Raw genomic sequence first — 12387 nt, forward strand, 5'->3', positions numbered from 1 at the left:
TCACTATCACTGTTTTTTCTTACATATAAAAATATGGTAAATACTTCTAATTTTTACTTCATAACTCCAACATGAATATCCTTTGTTTTACTCCAAACATTTACTTTATTTGAAATCAATTTACCAGAAAAACTACCTTCAATCAATTTTTGAAGCCACTGATTTCTTATTTTGACTAATAATATTTCCCAAACTCTTATTTTCACCAAGAATCAACTAGTTATAAAATGCACATATGCATAAATACACCCACATAAGCTGCAACATAAAATCTTTGTTGAACAGGCATGTCTATCATTTGGGCCTTATTCTCTCATTATTATTCATTTTTCTTGCATTTCCTGTTCCTTCTTATTCCTCCCACATCTCTTAATTCACATTTATTTGTCTCAATGTGTTATTTTTCCTTTGACTACATAGAGGACTCCCCTTTTCTTGTGCAGCTAGTTTCTACATTTTCTTCAAACACACTTTTTCATTTAAAAACCTTTTCCTAATGTCTAATCAGATTTAGATGTCACTTATGTGGTTGTGTATTCCCTTTTGCATAGATATATCATGGTATTTAGCACTAATACTTCATTATTTATTTATATTTCTAAAGATTAAAAACTAAGTTTAACTGATTTTGTGCTTTCAGAGTCTAGCACAGTCTGAGAACTATAGTAGGTACTAAACAAATGCATTTTTATGTCTATATGTAATGAATAGATTGAATGTTGATGAATAGAAACGACTCTTAGGAAACTAAACAGTGCAAAGTATTATTTACTGAAATAGAGAATTGGAAAATATTTGGGAAAAATATAATGAATTTGGTCTAAAATATGTCTGATGTGCTTAAGAGAAATCCAGTTATGTGTGGTCAGCAGGTAGTTACCGGACAAGTTACGTAATTTCCTTTATTTAGAAATATGACCAAATATATTATACACCAGTGAAACTCCATGCTACCTTCAAAGACACAGTGGTCACAGGAGAGTGCCTAGAAAGAATTTACACTCCTGGACAGCTTCAGTCAACTTCCTGTGGTTTGTAGTAGTATTTCATAGTCAGAGGGACATAGATAGAGATTATAGGTCTTCTTAACTATCTGTCATCATTAATTCCCAAGCTGTTTGGAGTTTCTACACCTGGATCTACTAATAGAACGAGTGGAATGTTTTCTTTCCTTTTTTTTTTTCCTCTTTTTGCATATTTGTCCCTTAAGGTAGGCTGGGGTAAACTTTCTCCATGAACACATTTGTCTTTTATATTTGTTTGGAGTACATGAGTCGGCTGCAGCATTGTTTCTTTCAAAAAGCCTGTGATAATTAATTCAACATTTATTTAGTGCTAGAAGGAAATGGGGAAGAAAAAGGGTTTTAAATATGCAAAGTTTTGATAGTGCTTTTTAAGGAATTACTGAATTTCTATGAAACAATGTATATAGTCTTTGTGAGAGTGAGTGTGAAAATAGAGAATAGTTTTCATCTTACTCATGGATTTTGTTGCTGGCTCTGAATTCAACAAACCCCAATGTACTTAGTACATTGTACTAAGAGTGCTTAGTAATTTCCTCTGTGGCAAATGGTTTTAGCCCCCCAATTATTTTACTTAGCAAATAAGAGAAAATAAAGAGGTGGTCATGTTAAAGATATGTTTAATCAACTCTTCTCTCCACCATACATACCTTTATGTATGTTAAAGTTGTCAAATAAAATGGATAAATGACATAAGAAGAGAGGTGATTATTTTCATTTTTCAGATTTATGTTCCTAAGAGTTCTTTCCTTTTGATAGGAGGATGTTTGAGAGTAAATATCTCATGAGCATTTAGACCAAGAGAATTATCCTTTGAAGAATTCTATGTAAAATTGGATGTGAAGTTATTCTCTTTTGTTTTGGTTAGCACAGGGTATTTTTATCAAATTGGAATGAGCTGAAAAATGGGCACCTAATTCATTAATTTCAGGTGTTTGGATCTTCCCCAAGATAGGAATCATACTTTCATCAATGATTTTTGGGTTATTCCCTATTATCTCTTTTGTTCGCTAGTCCTCCTTTTATACAGATGAAGTACTCTGTAGCCATTGCTCAGTGTCTAAGTTAAATTTAATACTTTAGTTAATACTTTACCTTATTATGTCCTTCCACAGCTTAGAGAGAATAGTTTAAAAGTATTGTTACAGGGCCTCCCCGGTGGCGCAGCGGTTGAGCGCTGGGTTGCGAAGCTGCCTTGGCGCCGGTTCGATCCTCGGCTGCTCCCCGCCACCAGAGGAGGGTCCCACATGGCGCGCAGACCTCTCCTGCCGCCCGCTGCTCCCCTCAGCAGTGTACTTTGGTCCTCTGCCTGCTCTGCTCTCCGCTCTGGCTCTGGTGAATTCTCTCACCCTCCCACACTTCTGACTGTACCCAGTGCATGTATAAACAGAACAAATAAATAAATAAAACATGAAAAAAAAGAAAATAGAAGTATTGTTACATATAACAATATTATTTTTTGGTTTTTGATGCATACATAACACAGAGTTTTGAGTAGAATGGGGGGAGGCATTGCAATTTCCCCAAAGCCTTCTGTATCACACTATCTTTTCAGGGAATTACCTAGGTACCAAATATCTTGTTTCTTAGAATTACTTTGGACAAGTTTGTTTGTGTGCATGAATAGAATTCCTAGTAGGCTACTTCATTAAGGGCTATAGAACTTGAGCAAAATTTCCAGAATGTCATTGCTTTTTAGATTATAAACATAGTTTTCTTTTCTTTCTGAGTTTGGGAATACATCCTTCTGACTCTACAAAAAGAATTCTTTAGAAAGAAAAATGTTTTTTTTTCCCTTTATTAAACATGTTATGCTTCTCCAGAGCTTTCTGGGGCACCAGAAGAAAGTTTTAAGAGATGTAACAAAAACTGCTTGATGAAAATGGTGGTTCTTTAAACTATTATTTATTATTATTATTATTATTATTTATTATTATTTGCCTTACCATATCTGATATTGAGGGCATGGAATTCAGCAGATAGTTGACTACAGAAGATACCTAAAAATGGTATACAATTGGAAAGATGATAAAATCCACATAGTCTAAGTTATCTTGGGAAAACAATATTCATGTTTTAACGTAACTAGCCCTGCATCGCTTTACTTGTGGTAAATATATGCACTCATATATCACTTTCTCTCTCATGAAAACCTACTTTACAAGTAGAATAAACCTCTCTGGGGGTAGAGGGTACACTTAGTATCACAGATATTTGATTCATTGGCTGGTGAGTGGTTTTATTTATTTTTATTTAGACAATATTGATTTATAACATTGTAATTGATTCAGAAATATAGGATCCTACCTCCTCATGTGTATGTACCTTATCATGCACACCACCAAGGTACCCTCAGCCCTCTACCATATCCATTGTGCCTCCTCCCCACTTTCCTCCAACCCTTAGCCCCTCTGGTCACCTAAATTTTGCAGTCAGATTTCAGGGTTTGTTTTATTTTGGTGGTGTCTGCCTCTATGTTTTGTTTCTCTGTATTACATAAATCACCAAAGCCACAGTGGTATTTGCTTTTGAAGGCAGCGTTAGGGTAAGTGGTATATATACACTGTGTCTTTTTAATTTCAAACAATAGAATAAAATGAGGGCATTTCATCATTCACCCAAATGTTTCTAAATGGGAAAATAATAAGCACCATATAAAGAAAACATCCACAAAGAACTGAACAAGGACAAACATAGACCCATTATTTAAGGACAAAATGACAATAGCACAGAAGAAAGGAACATGCCACGTGAATACATGCATACTTGATCCATACTTGAAGGCTGAACCTTCTAAGGAGGTAGTCAAGAGAAACTCATAAACAATAAACATTATTGGCAAAAACCTTGGGTAGAGAAATTGAGATTTTCCCAGAAATAATCATTTTTTTGCCTATGCTTGACAAGTAAGCTTAAAGGTGTTGTGACATAAGCATTGAGTCAGAAGAGTGCAGAGGTTGTAATGTTGAAAAAAACATCATTTACCGGGGACACTTAGGTTACCTGACACTCATTTTTATCCATCTTAAACAAGAGACTATGTGTACAACTTCAACTACTACTTTCTATCACCACTGTACACTGCTGGTTATGTCTGATAGATACTGCATTTTACCACAGCACATGTGTTTGTTTGTGTTTGTTGGAGAGACTTTGAGACAGGTGCAGAGAATAAATCCTCTTCTGCAACCCAAAACTCATTGTTTGGTATGTGTTTTGATACAAATAAGAAGGAACATAAGACCTACAAAAAGAAGAAAAAAATTAATCTTCTTAACACTAATTGACTCTTTTCCTTAACCCATTTTCTTCATTGTCCTTTTCTTCCAATAAAATTTCCCACCTTTTACCCCTCCTTGGGGTACATTTTAGATGTCTTCCACATTATAGGTCTTTAATTCCTAGTAAACACTTGATTGCCTTTCATTTTGGCTTTTTATTTTTCAGTTAACAGAAATGGCATATTTTCCCTCTTCCTAGTGTCTATTTCACGTTGACCTCAGCAATCAGTGTCTGGTGCATGCATGCATATGTGTTTAGTTTTGGGTTTTATAGGTTTATTTATTCAGGTTTTTAATGGCTCTGGTTTGTGAAATTGGGTATGAACACGGTGTCAAACTCTCTAAGTGAAGTCTGTAGTTATGAATAATTAGGTTATTGGTGTTCTTAAATTTTGATTTCTTAACACTTCTAATAACCTCCATATTTAAAATATTTGAACAACACCTAGCAACATCCTTTAGGCAAGTAGATACCTTACACTAATCCATTCATGTACTCAAAAATACGATGAGAAAAGTACATCAATAAAGGCAAAATCTCCCAACTTTTAAAAAATTTACACTTTTGATTTTTTAAACAAATATTTACCTATTGTCAACAACACTCTAGGAGATCTATATATAGCATTTTACATATATTATTTTAATATACTGCAATAGATGGACATATCCTACTATCTTATTGCATATTGATATTTAATACTTCCTAAATGTCACAGCATTTTTCTTGCATTTTCTCATTTGCAATTCAAAACTTCAGTAATTATAGTAATTATTTTTAGCTGCAAGAATTAAAGTTCAGAGAGTCATAAAGTCATAGAACTATTACAAGAAAAATTTCAGGTTTTAGCCAATCTAATTTAATGCTCTTTACATATATCCCTAGTAGAAGATTGTATAATTCTCCTTTAAAAGCAGTATATCTGAGGTTTTTCATGGAAATTCTGAGACTGAGTTTTGGGGTACATCCCAGCCAAAAACTTGGGGTAGAGGATGATCATTCTGCCCAACAGAATTATTTCAAATTAAGCAACAATTACTTGAAAGATTTTATAAAAACTAAAATTACATGATGTTATTTTGTGTTAATGTTTACAGGTGCCTAGCAAGATATTTTTCACAGAGTACTAGCTAACTAATTACCTTAATATTCATTTTTCTCTTCTAATAACAAAATCTTGTTTTTATTTAACAAATTCTACATTGCTCAGATCCATTTGCAGCTAGAGTAGCCATGTGGTTAATATCTGACCAAATGTTTAAAATATAAATTATGAAATTAAATATAAATATTCTGCCAGTGGGGGAAGGGTAAAAGTGCTTTCATTCCAATATTTCTGTACTGAAATAGTGGTCTGCTACATGCTTCAGCTGGGGTGGGGAGGAAACTTGTTCAGGAGCAATCTCCAAAATACTCCACTGATTCAAAGAAGAATTCTGCAGCCATGTAAGGACAATCAGGGGAGTTTTGTTCAACCCTTGAGTTAAGAGCACTTATAGCTTCTCTAGTGAGGTCAACAGACAGGGCAGCAGAACTGGGCACCCACTCTGGTACCAATCATCAGCTTTCATCAAATTAAAAGCAACAGCAGTTGACTTCTGGGCTTATGTCTGACTTCTGCAGCTGTATAACACAGGACCCACATTGAGCAGAGTAACAGCATTCCATCTCTAGAGTAATTTGAAGTCTCTGGTGCACTAAACCCAGTTCAACTACTCACTACATTGACATATTTTTTTCCTAAGACTTTTTTTTTCCCTCTAAGTAAAAGATATTGTGAAGATACTGAAAATATTGTAACTCTGTTTATGAAATAATGTGATAACTGTTAATACAACTTTTTATTTTTTAAGATTTTTATTTATTTTTATACAAGCACTGGGGTACAGGCCAGATGTGTGGGAGGGTGAAAGTATTCACCAGAGACAGAGCTGGGAACAGAACAGACAGACTGACGAAATACACTGCTGAGGGGAGCAGTGGGCAAGACAGGAGAGGTCTTCTTCGCCATGTGGGATTCTCCCCTGCTGGCGGGAATTGAACTCGCTTTGCAGAGGCTGCGGACAGCTTCACAGTGCAGCGCTCAACCACCTGTACCACCAGGGAGGCCCAATACAACTTTTTTTAAAAAAGCAGCTCTCAGTGGGAATATAGATTGATTCAGCCCTATGGAAAGCAGTATGGATCTGCCATTTGACCCAGTAATTTCACTCCCAGCTATGTATTCAAAAAAACTAAATCAAAATGAGACTTGAACTGCCATGTTTATTGCAGTGCTATTTACAATAGGCAAGTTATGGAAACCATCTAAGTGCCCCAAAACAGAGGAGTGGATGAAGATGTGGTATATATTCACAATGGACTGTTACTCAGCATCAAAAAAGATAAACTGATGCCATTTGGGGCAACATGGATGGAGCTGGAAGGGATAATGCTAAGTGAAGTAATCAGAAGTTAGATACTAGATGATGTCACCAATACCCAGAATGGAGAGAAACCAAACTAAGGGTCTGATAAAGACAAGTTTAAAAACTAACCCTTGAAAACTGACTATGGAACTGAAGCATCCTGAGGGAGAGGGAGGGGTAAAGAACAAAACTGGAAGGACAATGGATGATGTTGGTGGACTAGGAGCAGTTCTGTTGTGGGTGCATTATAGTGGCGATACCTGGCTGGGGGGCACCCTCAATTGTTACCTCAATTTGAAAAAATAAATTTATGTAAAAAACAAAAAAAAGCTCTAAGTTAATCAGAGTCAGAAAGATATTTTGTGCATCTTTTAAACAGGTATCTTTAATAAGGGAAAATAACCGACACTAACACAAAACAAAGGATCATGAAGCCAAGACAAATAATCTTGTTTGGATTTTCTTTGATGACAATACATTTAGGTTTCTGATTTTTTTTATTTCTTAGTACAATTGACCTTTGTGATTTTTGTGGGTCAAATAAGTATAAATATTTACACCTTGATAAATTAGAAAATTTCTCCAATTATCTATTTTTTAATAAATACTTAGAAACCCAAACCTGGCTACACCAGGGTGGGCAATCAAAGCTGCCTTCCGGGGCATGGCCCAGGCTCATGCAGCTCAGCTGGGGCCTACGGCGCTTTCTGAGCACAGGGCGCCTGACGCAGCAAGAGCTGCTGGGTCTGCTCTTCCAGACTGTCACCAGGAGTCCTGGCTCCACATTCTCATCAATCTTTACCTCTACCTTTAGGAGTCTGAGGGGGTGGAGGGTCACTCAACTTCTCTGAACCCCAGTTTCCTCCTTGTAGGGTAAGGAAAAATATCAGGCTTTTCTGTCCTCCCGCCATCAGGATAGATGAGGGAACCCTGTGATCCTGAATGCATGCCTGATGGCGGGCACCTGGAGTGGGTACACCTGGGCTAAGACTGTGCTTTTAAGGGCGGCGTCACGGGGATGCCAGGAGAAGCCGAAGCAGAAGCCAAGAAGCAGCAGAACGAACACCAGAGAGTCCAGATAGAGTGAAGACTTGCTGGGAGGCCTACCAGCCTCCCAGCCCCCTCAGCCAGCACCTCTGCCTTGCACGTACCTGCTGAACCCCAGTAAAAGACCTGCAAAACCACTGAGGACTCTGACTCCTCCTTTACCCAGTCTGCATGGGATCAGAAAACCTGCAGTGTGCCCATTCCTGCCTCTTTACACTCCTCTTTTTCAAGCCACAGTTGACAAAGGCGTTGTGGCCTGGTGGGTGCACTCATCCACCGCGATACCCTCTTGAAACTCTGTTTATTCCAACGCATGTGGTGAGGGCTGTCCAAGACATTTGAGACCACTCCCCACCCCACCCCCCAAAAAAAAACCTGTAAAAGTTGGTGCCTGGGGAAGAAGACTTTCCTAGGTAGAGAGTCCACTCCAGGCACCGCAGTATCAGTCTGTGCGCAAGCTGCTGCTTCTTAACCACTGGGCCGAGTTCCCATCCACAGGCCTGGCGTCTTGGAACACTTCCATCGTGTCCACAGAAGATGGCACAGGCTCTGGCAATCTGGCAGCCAGGTAGGTGCGCAACTCGGGTAACTAGGCGTTGCCCAAGAAGGAGCCCGTCGGGCCATGGGCGGCCTTGGGCCTCTCTCTGCTCAGCGGCCTCCTCCTTCAGTCTGTTTTCCTGTGCCCACTGCCACACCAGTTTTTACATTCCTTTGAGACCTTTCCAATTCTTTTTCTCCTCTTTGTTCTGTCTCCATTTTCGCCACTCCATTCTTTGCCCTTGTTCATCCTGCGTCGCTTTAGACCCCAGCTTAGACCACGGCTCCCACTCCTGGTTCCCACCCAGCTGGAGATGCCAGCGACCACTCCCTCCTGGCTGGTGCCTGGGGCCTTGCAGCCTGGATCTGCGAGAGCCCATCCTCCCTGGCCCCCACCCAGCTGGTTCTCACGCCTGTATTCCTAGTCTTAACCGGGGTCTTGGTGTGCCTTCACTTTCCAGGACATAGGGCCGCTTCCCCAGGTGCTCCCCAGGCTCTCAGCTGATTCGTTTGGATTGTTTGTTGTCCATTTGGATAGGCAGTATAGTCAAGACCATTTTTCATTTTTCTAATGGGTATTCTGCCTTTATTTCTTATTTATTTGTAAGCGTTCTTTGTACATCTTGGATTGAACCCAGTGGAATTTGGGGGCTATTTATTTATAATAATAGAGCTTCCAGTTCACAAACATGTAGTAATGCCTCCATGTACTTAGAATATTTATATTTTTTCTGCAGTGCTTTGCAGCTTTCAATGTAGGAGTTTACAGTTTTTTAGTAATTTTATTCCTATGCATTTGATGTATTTAATGCCTCTGAAATGATAGTTTTGTGAATTTCCTATTGTATTTGTTTATTGTTGAAACACGGAAATTATTTTGTTCTTATATATTTATCTTGGATGTTAACCTTGTAACCAGAGGTTTGGCTTACTTAATTTAGTAATTCTAACAGGTTTTCCAAAATTTCCTATACATTTTCTGAAGATTCAATTATGTCAAATGCTATCAATGATAATTTTGGTACTTTTTATTTTTACTTAGTCTTATGCCATTTATTTTCATTTCTGAGCTTACTGCATGTATTTAAAACCCCCCAAACAGTGTTGAATCTAATCGGAGGGAGAATATCCTTATTTATTTTCTCAAACAAGGGGAATGATTCTATATTTCACAATTGTGATGTTTACCTGTAGGCTTTTTGTAGTCATTATTTCCACTTTTAGTTTGCTAAGAGCTTTGTTTAATTAATGTTAATTGACTTTTATCAAATCTTTCCTGGATCCCTAAATATGATATTTTTCCTTTTATTTTTGTATCCATGCTTAGCTTTAAAACACTATTGAGTGAGGGTTTCTATGGCTTTTGGAGGATATTACTTATATAATCACTTAAGACTTGAAGTCATAGAAACTGCTCAAACCAATTGTTCAATTAACTCTAGAGAAGAAAATTGTACTATTATGCATTTTCTCCTTTCAGGGAGTTAAAAATTGTAACATACTTTGTGTTAAAGGATAGGCTCCCCTCAAATAATCAGATAGGCCTCTTTCCAACATACCCAGAACAGATTTTTTTTCAATATGTGTCACTTGTCATGTGAAACTAAAGTCAGTCAAGACCCTGTGGTTTTCAAGAGGAATTGTTACCAATGTCTTAACTAACTAGAAAAATGAAAGTTACCCAGATTTAGGGTCATCTTCAGTATTAGCTTTTGTATGGGAGAAACATCTTATGGCAGGGAAACACCCAGAGCATCTGATTTTGTTGCAAGTCACCCTCTTCTCATCATGTAATTTTATGTGCCCATAGGAAATGGCACCCTCTTCTCTCCTTGACACCCCTGTGCCATTCATTATCTCAAGAATAAACACCCTTTTTCTATTCTATTTATTTTAGAGATTCTGTTAGAATTTACAGTTATGTAGTTCTCCATACATATCCATATAAACTTGTCCTTTTCCTCCTACTAATCTGTCTCATGTTAATTTGTTTTCTAGACCAGTCCAAGAAATACCTAGAGGGATAAAAGGAAAATTTCCCCTCTCTCTGTCCACCCTACAGTGTGTTTTCTCAAATAATATACTAAAAGCAAATAAAAGACTTATGCTTATTTTCATCTATTCACCAGTTCATTAAATTGCATAGAACACCATAAATTAACTCACCCCAAATTGCCAAGAATATGTTATTCAACCTTTGTAATGAAGACATATTTTCTATTAATTCATTAATTTATCAAGTGTTTGTTCCACATATTCTAATTACTACTGTAGACATTGAGAATATAAAGATTAATAAGAGAGCACTTATCCTTGGCAAGCTTACTTTCTAGTGACAAATGTGATAGAAAATTAAGAAAGTTTAAAATAGTTTCACATCTTCATAAATCCTGTAAAAACAAGAGAGCAAGGTGCTACAAGATTAATAAGGTATAGGAAATAACTATGGTTGTCGATTTTTGTAAGATTGTATTTCCCTGAGGAGTTAATATTTGAATTACAGGTGAGGGAAATAGTCAAGTAAAGATCTGGGAACAGACATTTAAATTACGAGAAAAACAATTATAGAATTCCAGAGATGGAACCAGATTGCTGTGTTTTCTGAGTTCAAAGCTTAGAAATAAGATTATTCTAGCAGATAAGTAGTGCTGGAGGAGTGATTAAAGATGAGAATAAAGAGATAGAAAAGGGGAGATGTGTGCAAATGACATAACCATGAATGACTTGCCAATAAATTAGAAATCTGCTTTTCTGATTGGTCATAGTTCTCAAAGAACTATACTGAGAATTTTGAAGCTGATTTAAGGCATTCTGGGTAATGTGCCATGGGCATGTGGGATTATTTGCACTACCTGGTGTGCGTTACTGATTATATATAAAGATACACACAGTATATATAGATTTATAAATCTATATAAATCATACATGTATATCTTCTATATATATAACATATTTTACATAAATCATATGCACACATGTTTATACGTTTGTTTTTTATAAATCCTGCTTTCCATCTTCCTAGCCATCATTAGTATATAATGAATTTCATTGAACTGTTTGCTGTCATGCTCATCATAGTGAAGTATACATTTGCCAGTATGTCATGTCTTGTATCATATGCTATGGGTGCCTGTGTTATGATGTGTCTAGAATACCAACTTTGAAATCAGAGAAGCCTAAGTTTTAAAAGCAGAGTAAATAAATGACATTTGCACTTGGAAATAATCCACTTACTGTGAATGGCTTTAAACTCACCTCACATTACATACCTGACAATTTTATTTGGTGGCAAAAAAGCAAAGCATGTGAATTTTATGTTACAGTCAGGAGGCAAAGTCATTTTTTATAAAGCTGGTTTTAAATAATTGTTTTCCTTTTTGTTTTTCCACCTTCAGAGGGCACATTAAAAAACATGTCAGATTTTAAAAAGAGATTTTTATACTTTTTTTAAAAATAAATAATTTTTTATAATCAATTATAAACACTTTTTTATAATTATTTTGTGACTTTAATAAAATGACATCTTTTTTTTTGCAAAAGCTATATAGTATTATAGACTTAAATTTCTTTTTAAATCCTGAGAACTACTGTAAATGACATAAAGGGTTAACAGATTGCTGTTTAGAAATAAATACATTGAGAAAGCATAACAATTGCCCAAATTATTTTAAATAACTTGTCAGTTCTTATTTTAAAATAATTATATATTTTTTTCAGCAGAAATTTCAGGATTTATTTTCTCCCTTGTGCCTCTCATAAGCACATTTTCAGAATCTTTTTTCACTGGAGTTAAACTGACAAAGTTCATTAAGTGCAGGAGTTTTCAGAGATTGCCATGTGGGAGTTTTTAAGACTGGATGCAATTTCAAACTTGTACATGGTTTTTAGAAAGTTTGATTTATCTCTGTCTGCTAAATTATGTGCTATTCACAATATGAATTTCATTTAGTTTAAAGTAGGGAAATTGCCCTTAATTGCTCCTGAACTAAACCTGTAAAGTAGCATAAACTCAAGAAGATAAATTTATAAGAACCTAAAAGAGTTAAAGTATGTTTAGCATACTAACTCCGGAGAAGGAAGAGAAAATATCA

The 12387-nt window shown here is 36.4% G+C and overlaps 1 non-coding gene and 1 pseudogene across 1 annotated transcript; one reads left to right on the forward strand and one right to left on the reverse strand.

The window, feature by feature from the left end:
- Positions 1 to 8676, reverse strand: part of LOC119234751 (putative methyltransferase C9orf114) — a 149529-nt pseudogene extending 140853 nt beyond the window's left edge.
- On the forward strand, positions 4141 to 4262 carry LOC119234966 (small nucleolar RNA SNORA40). The gene has a single exon (XR_005122737.1). It is a non-coding gene; the product is annotated as a small nucleolar RNA SNORA40 (small nucleolar RNA).
- Positions 8677 to 12387: the final 3711 nt, after the last annotated feature.

The sequence above is a fragment of the Talpa occidentalis genome, unplaced genomic scaffold, assembly GCF_014898055.3.
Source record: "Talpa occidentalis isolate TD23 unplaced genomic scaffold, MPIMG_talOcc4v2.1 talOcc4.8, whole genome shotgun sequence".
Taxonomy (NCBI): Eukaryota; Metazoa; Chordata; class Mammalia; order Eulipotyphla; family Talpidae; genus Talpa; species Talpa occidentalis.